The following is a 21,467-nucleotide window of genomic DNA, read 5'->3' as shown; positions in this document are numbered from 1 at the left end:
CTGTTTTAAAGAATAAAATTAATTCTACTGTTGAATTGTGCTGATTTTGAACTATGACGATGTGATATATATACAGTTGCAAATCGTCGACTTGGTTTAATGTGAAGCGATGCAAACACAGACCTACTTGTTCTGCAAGCCGAGGGGGTGCCCTACAGAAGCACGGTGATACTGCCCTCTAGGGGAATATTTATGGCAAATGGGTTATATCTTCATTATTTCAACAAAAGTCCACCTAAATGTTTTATCGTACATTGTCCAATTTCTAATCTCGATTCACTTTCTGTTATTAAGTCTAGTAAGAGCTTGCTATATTAATTCAAACAACACTATTTTTTAAAATACAGGAACATAAAAGAAAAGTGTTGGTTTTACTTATTGAGCCCTATACAACAAACGAGGTTTCAGCAATGCATCGGAAACGCATCTTCAGAATCCCAAGTTTCAAATATAAATAGATGAAACGAGCAAATAGTTCAAATGTCAGACTTAATAGAGAAAATAAAAATTCTTGAAACCAATCTGTATGTACAATAGGCATTTGATTTTATATTATTTAACATGTCTGTTAAATACTCAAAAATTACGGGAAGATCTATAGTTTAATGTAGTTTAATTTCTTGCTTTGTGACTATGATTGATAAAATAAACCTAAGCACTAAAATATTAACTGAGATTCACTGAGCATCTTGCCTAATGTGTTGATCTGGTGTGACACAAATGATAGAATCCAACGTCACTCACCTGGTACAACCCTTGAATTCCAGCATTTTCTCAGTTACACCGCTACATAGAAGCCAGCATCCACCAGCTGTGCTTCAATGAGTGAAGTCATTTGAGAGAAACTGTTCCCCATTCCACAGATTAATGACGATTAGTGATTGTAAAGCAAGCAAGGATAATTTCAGAACGAATCATTGTGATTACCAAATACTCCCGTCTGTCTATATATACCATATTTTAAAAACTTTAGGATGATTGTGAATAAAACGTGATAGGAAATGTAATGTTATCCATTAACAGAGTATGTTGGAATTATTTAAACTCAAAAGGCCTGAATTACAGATATACAGCTGATATTATGCTGTAATAATTAATTGAAATGAATTCCGTAATAAATACAAATTCCCTGTTATTGTCTTAGCTGTCCCAGAAACAGGTACAATACATGAACATACTGTGATCAATTTCCACTGTTCGCCAACTCTAGACGCTCTGTGTTTCGGTGTGTCCCGCAGGCTTGTTTTAGCCTCTCAAATTGTGGGCTCCAAGCCGCAGTGACGCGCAATTCCTCCCAAACCCACAAGGTGGAGAACAGACCGGTCCACCCACTGGAATCACATGACAATAATTGTTATGTAATGTTCTACATTACAGGAGTCATTGAAAGTGAGGGGTGGGGAGATTATACTCCCACGTGTACGTATGAATTATAAATTACAATGAGACGAAACATGACAATAATAGTAAACACGACATTTTTATTTCCTTCATTTAAATCCGCAAACATTTAAAATCTAAAATTAGTGGCCTGGTTGTTTCTATTAAGTATATCATGTATATATACTTGATATACTTAATAGGACACCTGAAGAAGGCTCCACAGCCGAAACGTTGTGTTCTCTTTCTTCTTTTTTTCAGCATGGAATAAACCTATTACTTGTTCCTTTGCAGCCTACGCATGCTGACGCAGCTACCCACCTGAACTATCATGTATATATATATAATCTATATTTCAATTGTCTCCTTAAATACGCAGGAGCTCAGCAGTCATTTGAGAAAGGTGTAATTTTGCTCGTTGGAAGACTGCAGAGGTCAGAGATGTAGGACACATACCCTGTATTGAGCACCAGTCTTCAATGCGGCCATGTCTGACGGGAGAGGAGGAGAAGGGGGCAAGAAATACGAGAGGAACAAGCGCAGGGGCTAGGAAACAGAAGTGACGCGGTGTCCTGTCTTGTTTCCCCTCAGCAGCTGGGAGAGAGGACAACACAGCCCCCCCGGCCAGAGTGAGGAGATGAGAGTGCCCATTGTGGAGTGGGAGGAGGGGGAAACAGTCTGCCTGCGAGCCCGATCAGAGAGGGCGATACCATTCACGTCTAAGGAGGGGGGCGCAGTGGATACTTTATCACAGGCACACATGCGGTCTTTTCCTTTCCAGCGTAGGTGTGGAAGGCAATAGCTTTGAGTTGTCTGTTAAGCACTGATATATAAAATGGATTATTAGTAGTTGTAGCAATATATCATTACTATCATCATCATTAATAGTGCATAACCAAAAATACAAATGTGAAATACACTCAAGAACGTGCTTAACTTTATTTGATTATGTATTAGAACACCAACATTATAGGTACCTTCCTTGCATTGCTCACAGAATTACTATTATTTAGGTCAGCTTGGGCAGCCTATTCCCTTACTGAGCATCGTTTTAAAGAGCAACTGCAACAGTTTAACAAAGGTCGTGTCTTAGAAAGTTTCTAAATGATCACAATATCTGAGAAAGCAAGCCCCAGAATGCGTATGTGTGCTTATTATTGACAGAGTGGCCACAGTAAAGCAGATGTGTCTAGACAAGGTTATTTCAGGACACAGGAAGTGACAGAAAGTGCTGCTCTCTGAGAGCAGCTCAGACACACTGGGCTGACAATCTGAAGATAGCAGGAGCTGGAAATCTAGAGAAGAAATCTTGTCACCTTTTTCCTTACCTGTCCATTACCGGGGTTTCCACAGTACGTGACAAACGTTATGAAAACCAAAGTCATTCACTGCAAATGTATAACAGCCTTCAGTTTGATGGGAACTGGCTGGCCCCTGAGAAAATGTATTTTGCTTCCCGGAGTAAGGAGACAAAACAGTCGTTGCTTTGTCGTGCTAAATAAAAACTGCACACAATATTTAGAACTGGGACCTTAACACTACCAGATTGCATTTACTCTAATCTTTTGTCTTACAGATGTGTCCCCCATATTCTTGTTTCATTTTATTTGCCTTTTGTTGTATTCTTTCTCTTTTTCTTCCATATCACTACATTTGGCGTCCTTGGGTTTGAAAAGCTGTTTTATAAATTAAAGCTGCTATTATTATTTTCTAGGAACCATCGGGTTAACAATATAATAAGCTATATTGATTCAGGGTAAGCTGCAATCTACAGCAGTGCGGTAGATCATATCACCCACACAACAGCCCTGAAAGAGTGAGCTGATGCCTTTCAATCCTGCAGATACACACACACTGAGTGTGTATATAAGCAAGGGAAGTTGGACCGCAGCTTCTGGGCTTGTGTGCTGCTAAACAAAAAGCACTTTCCCGGGCCAGAAAAAAAGGAAAACGCCACCAGCAAAGGTACACATATTTCTTTCTCCACTGATTAACATTCTTTCTCAATTGTCTGTGAAAAAAATATACTGAAGGCACCGTGAGACAAGTGCTTACATAAGGTGAAACGAAGACGATATTGATTAAAATATCCACAGAAATATAAGGATTATAGAGCATTATGTTGTGTAGCCCTGTTAAAGTAATGTGCCCATGACTGTTCTTTTTGTCTTTCACAGCCTCAACAGGGTACTAATTGCAAAAGAGCTCCATGCATGCCCTTCGTTACAGCTCCAAGCAGGCACGTAATAGAACACTACATTGTCAGACCGGTTTCATCCTTCTGTCATGGTATCAGCTAGTGTGCCTGCAGAGCCGTCACTCCATGCCCCTTCCAGCCCAGAATGTTTTTCCTTCCAGCATGACACGAGTTATAAGTTACTCACAACTGGCAACCCCCCTGAAGTTCAGTAGGTGTGAGCCTAGTCAGTATCTGGATGGGAGACCTCCTGGGAAAAGCTAAGGTTGTTGCCGGAAGAGGTGTTAGTCGGACCAGTAAGAGCAGCTCACCCTGTGGTCTCTGTGGGTCCTAGTGGCCCAGTATAGTGATGGGGACACTATACTGTAACAAAGGTGCTTTCCTTTGGATAAGATGTAAAATGGAGATCCTGACTCTTTGTGGTCATAAAAAATTCAATGGCGTTTCTTGAAAAGAGTAGGGGTGTAACCCCAGTATCCTGGCCAAATTTCCCATTGGCCCTCACCAATCATGGCCTCCTTATAATCCCCATCTATGAACTGTTCTCCTCCACACTGAGAGCTGATGTGTGGTGAGTGTGCTGGTGCACTATGGCTGCCGTCGCATCATCCAGGTGGGGGTGCACACTGGTGGTGGTGGAGGGGAGTCCCCGTTACCTGTAAAGCCCTTTGAGTGGAGTGTCCAGAAAAAAAAGCCCTATATGAGTGTGAGGAATTATTAATTATTATTCGTTATAAAGTTCTGTGGACTTGTCACTTTCCGCTCTGTGCAGCTGGGCTGCATCCTCCGGCTAGGCTGCTGCCAACAAGAGGCCACTCCAAGGTGCTCCAGAAAACAGACCTTTCTCCACACCCTGAGCTGATGCGAGCACCTGTGGCTGACAGCCCTCCAGCAGCTGCAAGAGACGTTAGACAGACAGCAGCCAAAAGGACACAAGCCTAGTGGTAGCCGTTCTTTAAAGGACTGAGAGCCTCAGACGGATCTCACATCTTCCCAATATGATTTCTTTGAAGACATTAGTTGTCATAAGCACACATTACATGGGCAAGAAATGTCTTGTTGTTTTGTTTTTAGCCAGATCTCTTAAGCTATGGCTGACTTGGCAGAGGAGAGTTTCTGCAAAGACTTATGGTATAAGCAAGCCCATCTGTGCATAACTGATTTATGAGGTACAATTTCTGCAGATGACCTTCTAACACTTAATCTAAGAAAGGCACCCCAGTCCCACTCTACATCACCTATGCCATTAAATTCAGGCCAGTGCCGACCATGACTGCTCACAGTATTTGTGTGAGGGCATGGGTGATCAGTAGGGCCACTGCAGTCAAGTCTATGACTGCAATGTTCATTACACTTGCGATCTCACAAAAAAGTCACTCAATCGGGTCAGTTCAAAAGATGATAAGAATTTCTAGTTTAGCCTTCCTGAATTTATGCTCCCTGCTTGTATCTAGAACATCTGGTAAGACGGGAAAAAAAAACAACCAGAATCAGGCAAGGTTAAAGTCAGGTGAGAAGGTGCTCTTTGCTGGCCAGGATTGGTCTGACAGTGTCATAGACCCGATAACATTTTCCCTCATTACTCTGATGTGATTGTCCTCTTGGTCTTGTTTCCTTCTCTGTGCCTACATTTAACCTCTTAGGAAACTCAATTTAATTCCCACAAATCTCTAGGATTGTTCAGACTATTACTTGATTTAGAAGATAGTGGGTATCCCTTTATTTTATGTTTCTATCTCACTTCTTTTTTGTGGTTAAGTGTGGTCATAACAGCAGAAAATGAAAGTAGAATATGGAGAAGTTGTTTACCTTATTTACCTCATAAACGAGTGTATAGCCTTTAAATACAGCTTTCTATTACTTCTATTTGAATCTTGCTGTGTTTATATTTGTAATTAATGTTAGGAAGAGATTAGGATATTTCCTATTAGTAACTAAACTCTCAACAAGAACATCTGAAAAAGTCAGCAAATTTGTCGCAGCTGTAATAAAAAAAAACGCGCCACCTGTGGGAATTTGGAATTATTGATGCTGGTGCCTCCCCTATTAAAATCTTGAAAATCCCGTATATTATCTGGCGTACTTAACTGGAAGTGTTTGTAATGGTTTAATTTGGGCACATTCATACTGACCATAGCTTTCATTTGAGTGTCCCGGTTCTTCGCTCTGACTTCCGTAAACAGTTTGAAGCCTCAGCTGTCAATCTTGTAACTATTTCCGCATTGTCCATTGCACGCATGCACTCTGATGACCGGTGTCTTCGGGCAGCCTGGGAGCCAAACTGTCCTCGATACACATCTGTGTCGAGGGAGCCCTCTCGTCCCTTACTGGTGCTGTTGGATGTTGGCCTCTGTCTGTGTCTTGGAGCAGTGTTCGTCCTTTGTAGTACCTCTGGCTCCTCTGGAGTGCTGTTGAGATCACACTCGCTGTGATACAGCCATGACTAAGCTTTGCATCTCTACTCCGGGTGGAGGTACAGTAAACGCAACCGTGTACTCTCAAACCGGGCGGCACCGAAGTACGCGAGACGCCTCTTTTATGACTTTGAACCGTGTTCTCAAATACTCTGTCCAGTTAAGAGACTAAAGAAGGACCCTTCTGCGATTGGTTTGGTCTTTGGTAGACACCAACTAAACCTGCACTTTGCCCCTCCCCACCCCAGGGTATATAATAAAAGAAATCCAGGATATTATCTGATTTGATGGCGGTCACTTTCCCTTTATGCGATACGTATTTTGCTTGCATGCATTAGTGTTTCGTTACCAATACCCCCCGATAAAAATAATCTGATACGTTGTTTGAGTGTCATATCCTGTCGGGTTGTTTTTTACTTTTTTTCTTCGTTCTTATGTGTATATTACAGCGTCAACAGAGTCAAAAAGGAGCTGAGTGTCCCTTCTTCTTCGAAGCGGCGACGTCGGTCTTGTAACATTTGTACAACACTACTGAACTTTCTGTGCTGAGTGAGCTCATCAACCCTAAGCTCTCCACAGGTGATTGGTGCCACTCGCCGTCCAATCACGGAGCGCCTGTTTGCCACAGCAAAGTTGTTAACCCCATACCGGAGTGTTCTTCTGGCTTGGTCAGCTTTTAATCTTCTTGGAATAACGCTCTTATTTTTTTCCTGATCTCCACAGCCGCTCGCCTCCTTCGGAGACGCTTCCTAATCAAAGGGAGCAAGCGATACGTTTACCCTACTGGATATTTCGGAGAGGGAGAGAAATAAAAGAAGAAAAATGTTTCACAGTAATTTTGCTGCATGGCGTTTGTTGTTTGCGAACACCAACTATACAGCCTATCTTTGGGTGATCATATACCAGCAGAATTGTCATCGTCCACCCTGACTGCGTTTTCTGGTGAGTTCGTTGTTTTATATCACGATTTTCTGAACTATTTCCTCGTTTAACCGGGAGACCACGGATATAGTCTTTTAATGAATTAGAATGAGCGTATTCTCTTTGCTTGACTACTGTATATAAATTCCGCCCATGGTGTCGCGTCTATCCTTGATTCCTGGCAAATGTTGGAGCAAAGTAATATATCCTTCCCTTTGATATTTTCAACGATTCTCCGTTATTGAATACACGTAGCTGGCTTTTAAAAAAAACGTTACCGCCCGTCTATGTAGCGCAAAAAAGGAAATAAACTTCAATCCGTCTTGTTGGAGTTTTTTCCAGATGAAAAGACCTAAAATGCCTGCAACGCCAAATGCGTACGTTGCACTGTTTCGCATATAAGTCATCTTTGTAATTCTTCAGAAAGGTCAATAAATTAACGTTATTAAATACGGCTCTCTCTCGACGTGGCTATGAGAAAGCAAAGCTCCTATATTTTTTTTCGGTCGAATGTAAGTGGGGGAAACCTGCCCCTTTCTTGTGTAAAGGTGGAGGTTGACATTTTTACCACGGCGTATATTAAGTTAAAGTGACCGCAATGCATAGATTTCACCTCTTCTATTTTACTGGGATTTTTTTAGTAAACCATATCATTTGGGACTGCAGTGGGATTTGTTTTTCTTCGGGCCTGAGGTCGGTCCGATGTCGTTTTGTTTTGAGATTTTTTTAGGGTTTTTTTTTTGCGCACGATAGAAAGATCAGCTTTTTGTTTGCATTAATCTGTGGTGGCGGCGCTGTGGTGCACTCTAGTCTGGAAGGTTTAATTTATAAATTTTAATAAAATACGATAAAAAGCGCGACGTGGTGCTGTATGAAATTGTCAAAAGACGTTATTATGTTTAGACAGATGGAGCCTGTACGTGTACTGTACAGATATTTCTTTGTGTGAGGTTTTTTGTCCCCTCAATAATTCTTGTGGGGATGCCCTAAGGTATCTTTGACGCCTATGATCTAATTGCAGTTGATACAGTATTTGGAATAGGCGGGGCTTGCTACAGTGTATCTGTTGATCAGTTTCCCTTTTGCCGAAAACCCTATGTCTTGAGGGGAAACGTATGTCGCATAAACTACTGTACTCAGCCGACACCTCTGCGTTTTTGTTATATTATGGTCTGCCTTAAACCCACACTTTGTATGCTTTCCAAATAAAGCACCTAGCACCCGCCGTCTTTGTGTTAACGGATTTGTTTGTTTTCGGTGTAAAATTAAGAAAACCATGTAGTCCAGATAACTGTTTGGGGAATTTAAAAAAAGGGTTTGTTTGTTTGTTTTTTAGCAAACACCTTGCTGATAGCGATTTTCTTCAGCTATGAAAATGCCCTTTTATCTTGAAAGCATCCTCCACTCTGTATTGGCTGTAACCCTTCCGCACTCCTTAAATCTGACCTAATTTCTTTTCAGGAGTAGGGCATATCTAGTACCTTTTTGTTCAGCTTTTGAGTGTCCTTGATAATGTGAAAAACTATATGTAATAACTGCGAACATAAAGTCAGCTTGTTTCCCCATTTATCAGGGTGTGTTTTTTGGGGAGGGGGGAGTTGCTTTGTTGTGGGAGGTAAGAGGGGGTGTGGATTATGTTCAGCGCTAGATCGTAAAACAGCTGGACGAACCGGCTCCACGTCAAGTTACACACACCAGTTTAATGACCAGCGCAGCATATTTGGCCAGTGTTGGTGTTTGGCCCACGGCCTGTGACACAACTGAGGCAAACCAGACTGGGAGGAGCTGCGTGGAAGAAGAGGTTAAAAAAAAGGAGAGACATTTGTGTCTACGGGTGACCTTTTGGGTGCTCAAAACCTCGTTTTAAATCACATTAAGTGTATATTTACTGAAAGTGTGCGTATTAAATTGTACAGCTTAATTGCCTTTATGAAGTGCTTCTTTATCCAAGAAGAATGCACAGAGCTTTACGTGTAGAAGGGGACCCAGTTTGTCCATCTGGTTAATGTGTGGCTGCCATCGTGTGCCACCAGTCCCATTGCAGAGCAGATTGGTTATGAAACTGAAAAATCACTTCGCCGAACTGAATTGGAGGTGGGTGATGTTGATTGACCAGACTAGAATTTAGACAAAACAATTTGCAAATGGTGCCAATTTTTAGTGAGCAAGCAGTCAGGGCCTTTGCTTAAGTCTCATCTGAAGGATGGCGCATCCTACTGCATCGCTGCTCCAGAGGCAAGCGCACCATCTACTGGTCCACCAGTGCCACATAAGGCAGCAGCCTGGTTTTCCTCCGGTCTCCCATCTCGGGGATTGATGTGGCAGTGCTGAAAGATAAATTAGGACAGCACCATCAAAACATTTATTTTCCATCAGTAACGTTTTTGTTTTCTATTTACGGTTCGGTTCAAGCTGCTCTTTCATTCCCAGGAATGTCTGTGGAACTTGTGCAGTGGGTGGTTTTAAAGTTAGCCCATGGTGTACTGTACAAAATAGTCCTTCATTTCCCGGATACACCCATGCAAAACCGACAGTCTGAAGGTTTAACCTTGACTGTAGCGAATATGGAATTAAGCACTTGAATCAACAGTTGCATCGTTTTGCTCGTATGCAAAAAACGTATGCTTAATAATAAATGGGATTTTGATATTTAGTATAAGCTGTGATTTGATGGCTGGCCAGGACACTAAACCTTTTCCACTTGTAATATCAATACCTAGGGTGTAGAATTAATATTTAGGTGTACTCTCTAATAATTAATAATAATAATTGCTTACATTTATATAGCGCTTTTCTGGACACTCCACTCAAAGCGCTTTACAGGTAATGGGGACTCCCCTCCACCACCACCAGTGTGTAGTATCCACCTGGATGATGGGATGGCAGCCATAGTGCGCCAGAACGCTCACCACACATCAGCTATCAGTGGGGAGGAGAGCAGAGTAATGAAGCCAGTTCATAGATGGGGATTATTAGGAGGCCATGATTGGTAAGGGCCAATGGGAAATTTGGCCAGGACGCTGGGGTTACACCCCTACTCTTTACGAGAAACGCCCTGGGATTTTTAATGACTACAGAGAGTCAGGACCTCGGTTTTACGTCTCATCCGAAGGACGGCGCTTGTTTACAGTATAGTGTCCCCGTCACTATACTGGGGCATTAGGACCCACATGGACCGCAGGGTGAGCGCCCCCTGCTGGCCCCATTAACACCTCTTCCAGCAGCAACCTTAGTTTTTCCCAGGAGGTCTCCCATCCAGGTACTGACCAGCCTCACACCTGCTGAGCTTCAGTGGGCTGCCAGTTGGGAGTTGCAGGGTGACATGGCTGCCGTTCTAAGTTGTCATTAACGTGGACTCCCTCTTGCTCTGTAGCGTATCCCACAAGGAGAGCGAGGAGCAGTTCCTCTGTTTGTCTGGACCTAAGCACGGACCTGCGGGTTTAGAAAGGCAGCACAGTCCCGCACCTCCATGTCGGGAGCTGCATTCGCACAGAGGCGCCCTCTGTCCCGCCCCGCTCCACCCCTCCTCCCGCAGAACAAGTCGCCTAAAATAAACAGAAGAGCGTTCTGCCATTGTCGAGTGGGGCCTAGGACAGGGGGGTTAAAGGGAAGGAGGCCTTCGGCCTGCTGAAAGGCCACCGTGAAATGATCCTGTCAGGACAAAAAGATGCCCGCCAGCGCTGCTGAAGTAGGAGAAAGAGATGTGGGGCTGATCCCTTGGTAGCAGGTCTTTGCAGGACAAAGGAAAAAGGACCCTTGCTCTTCCTTTTAATATGTTGCTGCGGTCGCTAGCTGTTGATCGCTTTCCAGCCTTGTAAATTAAAGCTACATTGCTCCCTCCCCCCCCCCCCGGGATAAGGGAGGAGAATGATCCTTCTGCAAAGTCTGCCAACCCGTGCAGACCGCAAGTGGATCAACACGGTTTGGCAGCGGCTGTGTACCCTGGCTCTGTTCAGATAGCACTGCTCCAGTTCGACGTGACGCCCAAGGACCACAGCTCCCCCATACAGCTTTTTCCGGGGGGGGGGGGGGGGTAAGGAAAGGAGACCTGCCTGCCTGTGCCCCATCACGTTTGTATCAGGCGGGCGCTGAGTCCTTGTTGGCCGTGTGCGGTTCTTTTTTCTAGAAGATTTTGGAATACAACCCGAGCTCGAAAGAGAGAACCCGATCAGAGATGCACAGCAGAGAAAGGGTGTCATCTCTGATTACACATCCCGAGCTAAACTTGGGGGGGGGGGGGCGGAGTGCTTTAAGGGCCGACATCTCCTGATGGAGAGGCTGATGCATAGATGGCAACAAAGTCCTTGTAATTGTGTTTCTGGGACTCTTCTGTTTCACCTTCGAAATTCAGAGCAGAAGAGTACTTACAGTAGCTGGAACTCATCTTTACGAGTGCATTTACCATCTTTAGTCTCTCCTTTCCGTCTTGAATGGGGGAAGGCTAAAGCAGATGAACACCAGACATTCTGCAGCCTGGTTAATAAGTACATGATCTCATCCAAGCCCGTGATTTCTTACAAAGTATACTGTAGCCTGAAATATGTTCTATCAGTTACCTCTTCATATAATGTAAAGCCAAAAGCTTTACACCTTGAGTTTTGGACTTGACCTGTTTAACTGGGGGGAAAAATACCAAAAGAAATGAGGGAAATCTGTCATGATTACTCAAGAAATATTGACTGTACAGTAGTTATTACATTTGTCAAAACTGTAGATTGGGAAAAATAGGTTGCAAAACCACATAGAAGCAGCACAGGAAATACAAAGAGGTTTAGTATTCGATACTGGGCAGAAAACGTTATCCAAGGCCACTAAAATGGCTGAACTGTAAAATCTCTCTAAAATGATCAAAGTGCATAGCGGTATAAACAACAGGAAACAGGAAATATATAGTAGTAGTAGTACATAACGCCATAACCAGAAAAGGCTAGAAAATGTAAAAGGGCAGAGCTCAGATTTGTTGTGCAGTTAGTAAAACAAAAGCAGTTCAACACAATGCATGGAAATGATTATGGCCTGCCAGAATCTGAGAGTTCATTCCCATTCTCTCTGACCCTATGGCCATGTGAGTTAAGGTTGCTCTAGTGTGCTTCCACAGTCCACACGTGTGCCTGTATGAGTGCAAGTGTGTGTTTACTCCCTACCTTGGCCTGGTGTCCAGTCCAGTCCAGGGTGTGCGTATCCTGCCTTGTGTCCGTCAGGCTGGGCTTCAGCTCACCGTGACCACTGCGATTAGGAAAAGGTGAAAGGTCAGGTTTGGTGAAGGCCCCGTGCAGAGTCCCAGTGTTCCATCACGAAAGTGCAAGAAAGGAACAGGACAAGAGACAGGATGAAGTGTTGAAGCAGAAGAGGGGGGATTTATGCTAAATGTAGAAGAGGGTGAAGTATTAAATGTAGGTCTGCATTATACATCTCCTATATATGGGCTCAACTGCAAAGAAGCAACATGTGACTACAATTTGGGTAGTATGCGTCAATAAAACCAGCTTGAAGTGACCTTTGACATTCTTTTTTGGCTCTGAAAGGCCAAAAAAATGAATTGTTCCCAAAGCTGAGACCAGAATTAATTTAGGTAAGAACTGCAAGGCCTATAGTGAATATTTCACCTACCTTTTCTTGGATTTGATAATGGTTCCAGCAAGAATTAAATAATGCTGGAACATATTAACTTTTTTAAAACCAAATTAGCTCCGTTATTGAAGAACTCATAAACTTAGCAACTGGCCAATACATTCAGATTGGTATGCATGTAGTTGTAGGATCATCAGAGATTTGCACATTAGACAAATAAGTGTCAGGACTAAAGTCTTGGATTGGCCATCACATAAGTCAGGTTATGGAAGCTTGGTGATCAGAGTGGGGACAAGACTGTAATGAAGCATCCATTTTGAAGGGTTTTAGGGTTGATTTCATTGAAAACAGGAAAGATGCTGACAATTAAAACCTGCCCACGCAGTTTCTGCTATACACTCATTCAAGGTCATATTAAGTACTAAATTAGAGTGCTGGAGTATTATTTTCTTATACATTTTATTACTTTTAATACTGTATGTGAAGGAATATCCCTCACTAATGTATTTCTACTCTTTATTTATGCAGAACAAGTACATTTGTCTCTTTCACATATGGTCCTACTTCTATTTCAGATGTTTAGATTTCAGTTTCAGATCTCAGTTGCTGCTTTCATATTGACAGCTGTTGTGCACCTGGTGATGCCATCAATGTGCTGGGTTTTATTTCAGGCTTTGTAATAGATCACTTTGAATCTGCTTAGTTTCTCTCTTTTTGGACAAACAGTTTAATTGTCAAGGCCTTCACATCATGATTCTTGAATACAGGATATATAGGATAAAATACTGTAATCTTGTCATTGTGACGATACAGTTCTTTAGGAGAATCTGTAGTTCCTGTGCATTGACACCTTGAATTTGCTTGTCTAAAATGTTAGTTGATAAAGGAAGAAACTGTTACAGAAGCAGGAGTAGATCTTTCCAATAAATGAATACGAAGGCACAGTTTTCAAACATTAACCAAATAAGCATAGTTTGAATTTACTTTTGACAAAATAAACTGTTTTTCAGTACCACTGGACTGTTCAGGATTTGCTTTGTTTATGCTGTTGTAAATGCCTCAAGCTGGTGTGTTGTTGGTGCCCTGGGGTTTTCTTGAGTGCAGGGTTATATGGTTGTCTGAGTTACACAAGCATGAAAGATCATGTAAGGTAGTTGAGCCTAAGGCATATATTGCTATAATGTTTTTCCCGTAATACTCCTTATTCAAATGTATAGCAGCTTCATGAACCCAGATGGTTTCCCCTCAATTTAATATTTACATTAAGTAAAACTGGATGTACTTCATATTTTACAATCCTATGAGACTCCTGCAGTTAAAACGGTTTGGTAGATTTGGAAAATCCAAGCAATGTGGCCTACAGCTAGGCACATCACCATCTGATTTACATTCAGAATGGTCTTGTGTGTAATTAATTGCATCTGGAGAGGGTAATTACGTGGGGGGGAAATTGGCATCAAGTCAGGGAATCCTATGTGCTCTTGAACAGTTTTATATTGTAATTGCAAATAGTGTACCAAGAAGATTCTAATTTTACAGGGAAAATGAGATGCATCATATAATTGCATAGTGGGCTGACTTTTGGGGGGAGATGATTACTGGATCAGCATTTAATTTTAGGTATTAGGCATGGCTAAGTAGCTCCACAACATCCAACAAAAACAAATCGACGATGACATTGTGCATTTTGGAAGCACGATGCAAGCCTTCCCTGGAGTAGAGTGGTGACAGAGAAGATGTAAGAGTAGTAGGCATCATCAGAGGATAAGGTCAGAAAGCTCTCTGATGACTGCAGACAAAAGGGTCATTATCCTCCACAAGTCTCCTGCATTTGCCCTTTTCCACCGTAGTGCCTGATATGGAATTTTAAAGCTACTGGTATAGAGGCAATTCTGCCAGTAAGAGGGCGCAAGTGTATCTCTTGACCTCGGGCTGCGAATCGGGTGGCTCAGGAATCGTCTGTAAATCCGAAGGCAACAGTGGGAGACCTGCGGAACAAACTGGGTGTCGGAAGGAACCGTCTGATGTAGGCTGCTTGACTGTGGCCTTCATGGCCAGATCGCACGCAAGAAACCTTTTCTAGGTAAAGCTATAAAAATGGGTGAATTGGCCAAACGGCATCAGAATGACAATTGCAATCCTGCCTCATTTTCAGATCTGAAAATTGAGCTTTTTGGACATCGGAAATAACATCAGTGTAATTGAGGGGAAAAAACTTATGAGTTTTGGGGTTGTTTTTCCTCTTTGGGTCTTGGAGCCCTTGTTAAAAATGGGGGGAATCATGAGCTCCAACACGTCCCAGGATGTTTTGGCCAAAGTGCTCCAAAACAACCAAAAAGCTTAAGGTAGGCTGCAAGGTGACATTCTGGCATGACCATGAACCCAAACGTACGATTCATTTAAATTGATGAAGACATGGTTAACTGCATGCAAAATGTTCTTGATCAACCGTCTCTATCTCCAGGATTCAGTCCAATCTACTGTAACAATTATGGTTCGAACTCAAGGTTCACAAATCAGAGCATCTGAAAGACCTAGACTGGAGGGATGGTTTATAATCCCACTTCTGAAGTGCCAGAACCTCAGGTTCCATCCAGGGGAATAGTTTAATCCCTGCCAGGGAGGGATTTAGAGGATTCTCTGGACTTCAGTTATGACAAATATGACATTGTCCTGTGCAAGCCAATTAAGATGGCAGTAGGTCTTTTAGTAGAATGCATTATCCAATCCATACATCCTTGTTTTTTGTTCTTATTTCATCAGGACCGGCTTTCATATAAATGTTCACATACAGATTACATTCTTTTATCTTCATAACTGTTGAACATGAAAATATCTGAATGTGTTCCTATGCAGCAGACCCCAGAAAAGTGTAATGTGGAAAAGATTTGGTAGGTGAAATATTCAGCTGCACAGAAGGGAGTTAAATGTTTCTACTGACTCATAAACATAAAACCTGATTAATTTGGTGACAGATTCAATTGTCAATAAAAACAGAATTTGGAGCTATGAAGATTTCTTATCAACATTGATAGCACATTTTCACTTCTTGAAAGTGAACATTAAGGAGTGTGATAGTAAGGTGCTTTTGTGATGTTTGGGTCAGTGATCAAAAGGGCAGAAAATGTTAAAGGTTTGTTAAATATCTTCATATTGTAATTTTAGTTATCTTTTCAGTCAAGACTGATTACATTTAGATTCAGAAAATGTAGTTGGGTAATGTGATTTTTCTTCATTATCCTGGAGGGAAATGTCTAACTATATGATTGAAAATGAATACAGTTGTACTTTGTTTTATGTATTTGTGTCTCTCTGTTTACTTCAGCTTTCCCTTTATACGTTTGAATTATTACCTTAAGACAATTGCTAAAATAGTTTTAAACATCAGAGGATTTCTAACAAAATTCTGTTTTTGATAATATCTACATTATTATTAGTCCTTTGCACTAGTACCGCCCTCACCAGGAGAAAAGCCTATGAGCAAGTGTTGCTATGAGCAGAGCAAGGACTTGGCTCTGCTCATAGCAAGTCGGCCATGCCCATAGCACTGAGGTGCCTTTCACTTGATCAGTGAGTCCCATTGGTTCCCTTTTATTTTATTTTCAATAAGGTTGGCATTCCCCTCGTTACATCACCTCCTCCACTGTGCCCAATCGGCTCGCAGATCTGGTGATTTACTGCTGATGGAAACGGTCAATCAAGTGCCTCTCAGCCAGTCGGGAGTGATCAATTGACGCAGAGAGAGAATTGTTTTGACATTCGGTGTTGTATATTGTGTAACAGCTAAAATATCGATGTATTTGAAGTGTTTCGCTCTCCCTTCTTAAATCTTTTTACCGTTGTCACACAATGTTCAGTCAGATTTCCTGCTCACCTGTAGCAGTGGCATACACAATGTGGTAGTATGTTTTTTAGTTTCTGCTTTTTGGTTGCTGCTGTTTCTTTTGGATATAACACAGTTGTGCTTATAAGTATAAAAATTCATGGTTTGCTCTTTCTTCCTAATACTGTAAAAAGTACTTATGTAGTCTTAAAAGGCTGTGTGGCTAAGGTCTTAGTTTTTGGCATATTTAGGAAAAAAGTTTTTTTTAAATCCATCCTCTTTTTTTTCTAAAGTCTTTTGAGGAGAAAAGGGTTTTATTTGTTTGTTCCTTCACCAGAACACTGTTCACACAATTTCTGAACTCTTGGTTTTGGCTTCTCATCATTTGCGGGTGACTGTGGTCTGTAAGTCGTACAGCTGACAGCTTTAACTTCAATGAGAATGTAAGCATCAGTTTGAAGTACTGTTTAAGCTGAAGAGGTTTATTTGAAACTTCTTGAAAGTCTGTCACGAGATTTCTTAAAAGGAAATGCAAGAACTCGGGAAAATAACTAATTTCTCCTCCATTGGCGAACAGGATTTCATCTGTTAGGGAGGTCAAGAGAGTTCAGTCCCAGGCAACTAAAATACCTTGGTGAACTCTTCACGGTCAAGTAGGGTGATGCCATCTGTATTGACCACTGTGAGTGGCATTTCACTGGTATCTTTCTGAGCATAGTAAACGGCTCACATTGATCACTTCCGTAGTCCTGGTAGAAACTGAATATTAAGTGTTAAGGGATACGAGATTTTTAATGTAGAAGGTTTAAAAATGTCAAGAGTGTCTGCTTATTCAATATCTTATGTTGAAAGTTTTCTGTAGTACACCTGCTGTATATCTTACAGATGGATTTTTCTTTCGACCTTTTACAGAGGTTGATGTGATGCATATGAAACTTTCCTTTCTGTATCAAACCTGGTCCTGGAGAACTCTAATCCAGTCATTCTTAGAGGTCACCCTAAACAAAGGTTGGCGGCACTCATCCAAGCAGTTGTTCAAATAAGCAAGTAGTGTTTCAGTGACGGGAACATTGGTTCTTGAAGGCTGAAGGAGCTTCTGATTTTTGTTCCAAATGACTAAATTACTTAATTGAGCACAACCCCTGCTTAATTGATCATAGCTGCAGGCCTTTAGAAATGTAAATCCTGCTGGACTGTGGCTCTCTGGGGCCAGCGCTGGGAACCCTTGCTGTAAACGGCAAGTCTGCTTTATAAAACGCAGGAGTACTGAGGAAGGCCTTCCAGCAAAGCACATTGCGACCGTCGGTCTTGTGCCCACTGATAATGCAATAGCTTTCTAATAAAGGGTAGTTAAAATCCTTTTGAAGAATGCCTTCTCATACTGAGAACTGTATATACAGACATGGAAATACCTCAGAAATTCAAGTTTTGTCGGAAAACCAATGTGTTCACACACTGCGTGTCACCACTGTTGTCTGGATGTGGATATGGATGATACCACGTGGCTTTATAAGAATATGCAACAGTTAAGTAAGACTGAATAAAAATGTTTGAATTGATCTTTGCAGTGAAAATACTGGTTGATTTATGTTTTCATGGATACATTTATAAAGCCATTCAGGCAAGAGTCTCTCAATGTGTTCGCGTCCACATTTGGCAGGTAGAATCCTGACCATGTTGGATGCAAATAACCACAAGACTCCTGTCCGTCCTGGAGCCAAATATTGGCTGTGTATTAGGGTGCCAAGCCATATGTCCTATATGGCTTGGCACCCTAATACACAGCCAATATTTGTTTACTGGTACTTTGGGGGGGAAAAAATTAAATTGGATTGAATCAGGGATGAGCAAAATTCAAGAGGAATAACTTTTTATTGGGAAACATCCATTTTTCTGTTTAGTAACTTATAGCACTGTTCTGTCATTCTTAAAATTATAGCTTCACATGGAAAGATCTTTGGTACTGTTGTTTTAAGTCAGGTCAGCAAAAAAAATGAATGGCAGTTTAGTCCTGCTGAGGTTTCTACTGAGGTATATTAGTTACATTTTGGAAATTATTCTTCTGGTTTTGGTACTTTGATGTCTTACCACATCAAAACTGGGTAGCACATCCTATGATCAAAGAAAAGGTGATATAACACATCTGTGGCAGAGTGATCTCGAACTGGATTTAAAGAATGTGACTTTGGAAAAACCTTTGTCCAAAAATACCCCCACCCCCATCTGTGAGTTACCAGAATCCTTCTGTAAATATAAAAATGAACTTTGGCCTGCTTCAAGATTGTCTGAAGGAAAATGGATGTGGCTCAGCCCAGGAACTGGCATGATGTGTGTTAGCTACTGTATGTGCCAATTGAGATTTATGGATTTACTCTGAATATAAACATCCTGAATACAAACATTCCAAAAGTAAGGTAAACCCCACACACCAGTTCAGTTTCCGTTAACCTTAAGCTGCAGTACAGACTGAGCCATTGAAAGGCCTGCTTGTTTATTTAGAGTTGTGGAATAAAGTAACCCCCAACACTCCCACAAATACTGTCTGGATAAGCTGTGTAGTTGTTTATATGCGTGTACATTTCCATTCCTATATAATTGTGTCTAATAATTGTTAAAGTAGTCACAACTACTGTGGGGAAAGGAAAAGGTCTTACAGCAAATGTAATAATGTTTGTTTCACAAGGTTCATTACTAAACAGTGTCGGGGAAAGCTGAAGAACTACTTTACATAAGAGTTTATTGCTACATCAGAAATTGGTGCTGCCTGCATCGCTAATCTACTGTATTTGTGGACATGAATGGTACTGGAATATCACTGTCTGCAGTTTCCAAGCATCCCCAAAATGGCATTTCTCTTCATTACTGTACCTGATGTATTATGTGAAACACTAAATACAAATCCAGGAACAGTCCTTTTTGTGTCTTTCAGTTAACATTTTACGTAGGGTTTTGTAATATGCATGATTTCAATGTAACCCTTGTTCACATTTCTCATTTCATTTGCCCAATGTAGAATGTTTAAGGCTTCTTTTTTGTTGTCATTTTTAAACTAAGTTAGTTCTAGGTTATTTCTATTCTATGATTACTGTCAATTAGAGCACTTTTCTCCAGTATTTCCAGCTGTCACCGGGAGCTGGTTAAGTCTGAAAAGGCAGTACAAGGTGCATTTGTGATTGTCCGGTTTCCTTTCTGCAAATACGAATCCAAGTCTGTTGGTGTTTTAATACAGGATGTGTGGCCTGAGACCAGAGCTGTGGAGTGTTGAGTGTTGGCCCTTGCTTTGGCTTCTATCAAATGGTGCTAAAAGACAACATTGTCTGAATGGTGCTGTTCAGGCATTAGCTCAGGCAAGGATGCTTGCATCCACTCACAGTTTGGACAGCTTGGTAAGTTCCAGACCATAGCAGCAACTTCAAAAATGTGACCCAACTGCGTGCCTCATAGTAAATTAATTAGATGGGCAGTGCTCTCGTGGGGTAAACTGGGCACCGTGCATAACTTGGCGAAGATCAGCCCTGAGGTTTGAGGCCCACTAAACCACTTGAATCGTAGGTCCTTCCTATCCTTTTACAGATTAAAATGGTGGGCTGGAAAGGTTGTAGGTGTTAGGAACTGGAGGTAGGAAGTCTTCCAAGTCCAGATTGTTTTTGCCTATATTATTGATCCAGCATTTGGTTTGTCATAATGGCCCTCCACATGATTCATCAGAAACCTTTACTCGGGCATGAATATCTCATCTGTCACTTACTGGTGTCTGAATGTTCCTACTTGCTGCTTCTTTCAAGGATGTTTTACCCTGAGAAAAACAGATTGCAAGGTGTGCTGAATATAAGAGGAGGTTCTTCCACAAAATGCATTCCAGTCTTTTCAAATTTCTTTCCTTTGGTAATGGAATCTCTGTGAAATTTAGGCAAATCTGTGCAGAGTCCTGCAGAGCTTAGAAAAGATTCTGTGCCGTCCAGTGACCACAAAATTGGAAGGGGGCTCTTGGATGGGTCAGCCGTCTTTTAGTATCTGCTTACCAGTTCTAGAACGTGGCCTGGTGGATTCTAGAATACTTCAAACTCTAAAAGACAGCTGGTTGTGTTACCAAGCAACCGTGTAGATTATTGTACTTGTATTACATTAGCCTGAATTTATTAGGCCTAAGAGATTGGAGGAATGGATGCTGTGGAAGGGAAATGACAGTATAGCTGGGCTGAATCAGTTTCAGAGACAACACATGTTATTATAGTATATTTTCTTTATCCTCTATAAAACAAAATCCATTGAAATTTTCAGGATGGAGAGTTTCATGTCACTCCTCTCTGTGGTAAGACAGTTAGGCATTGTTTGTCTTGGCTGTTCTTGTGGCTCACCTGATTACAGCTGAGGAGCAGAGACTGTTAGGGCTGGACAGAACTATCGAAGTTCAGTTCAAAAGTACCTTGTCACAACTCGGTGTACTCTTTGCTCGTCACTGTTAAATACAGTTCACAGCGGCATGTATTGTAGATGTATTCATTGTACGGAATTGGGCAGCGTTCAGAACCTGTCCCTGTAAAATCAGGGCATGTGGTACCCATCACCTTTGATGCATCAGACAAGCATGAAAATCAGAGGAGAGGTGATATTAATAACTTGTTTTTAATATTGCACTTAGTAGCCTAAAATATAAGCAGTACTAAATGTGATGGTCAACATGTTCTTCAATTTTTAACCTTTAAGCCTTGAATTCCTTATAGTTACTCAACATGGTTGGTTTTGTTCTGTTTTTCCAAGTATTGTCTTGCGACAAGTCCTTTTGAACCCACTTCAATCTGTTTTTAGAGAAGAAATGGCCAGTGTGCCTTTTAAGAGTAGCGTGGGTAAAATAATGTATTGTTTACTCTTTTATATGGTAGATATGAACGTGTGAGTCTTACAATAAACAAACAAGATTTTGAACACTCAGTGGTATTTTAGTCTTTCATAAAATTGGAAAAATGCATTGCCTGTATATGTTAAAAAAAGATTTTTTAAATTAAAATCCTCCCTGTTTCTACTCTCAGCTAAATCATCCCACCACCACACTCGTAAAAATGTAATTTTAAAACATAGTGCTAGTTTTGGCTGATTTAAGTGTGTCTCTAACTCGATCTCTTTTGTAATTCAGCGATGTGCATTCCCTTTGCACACTGTC

At 41.4% G+C, this 21,467-nt stretch overlaps 1 protein-coding gene across 1 annotated transcript in view; it reads left to right on the top strand.

Moving 5' to 3' along the window:
* The first annotated feature begins 6,635 nt into the window (after nucleotides 1–6,635).
* LOC148657076 (enhancer of polycomb homolog 1-like) overlaps nucleotides 6,636–21,467 on the top strand; it is a 66,658-nt gene continuing 51,826 nt past the window's right edge. The window contains exon 1 of the mRNA XM_088642893.1: nucleotides 6,636–6,933. The gene's annotated coding sequence lies outside the window, so the exon portion shown is untranslated. The remainder of the gene's footprint in view (nucleotides 6,934–21,467) is intronic.

The sequence above is a fragment of the Lepisosteus platostomus genome, chromosome 8, assembly GCF_059453375.1.
Source record: "Lepisosteus platostomus isolate fLepPlt1 chromosome 8, fLepPlt1.hap1, whole genome shotgun sequence".
NCBI classification, from domain to species: Eukaryota; Metazoa; Chordata; class Actinopteri; order Semionotiformes; family Lepisosteidae; genus Lepisosteus; species Lepisosteus platostomus.
This window is presented reverse-complemented; position numbering and strand designations above follow the sequence as displayed.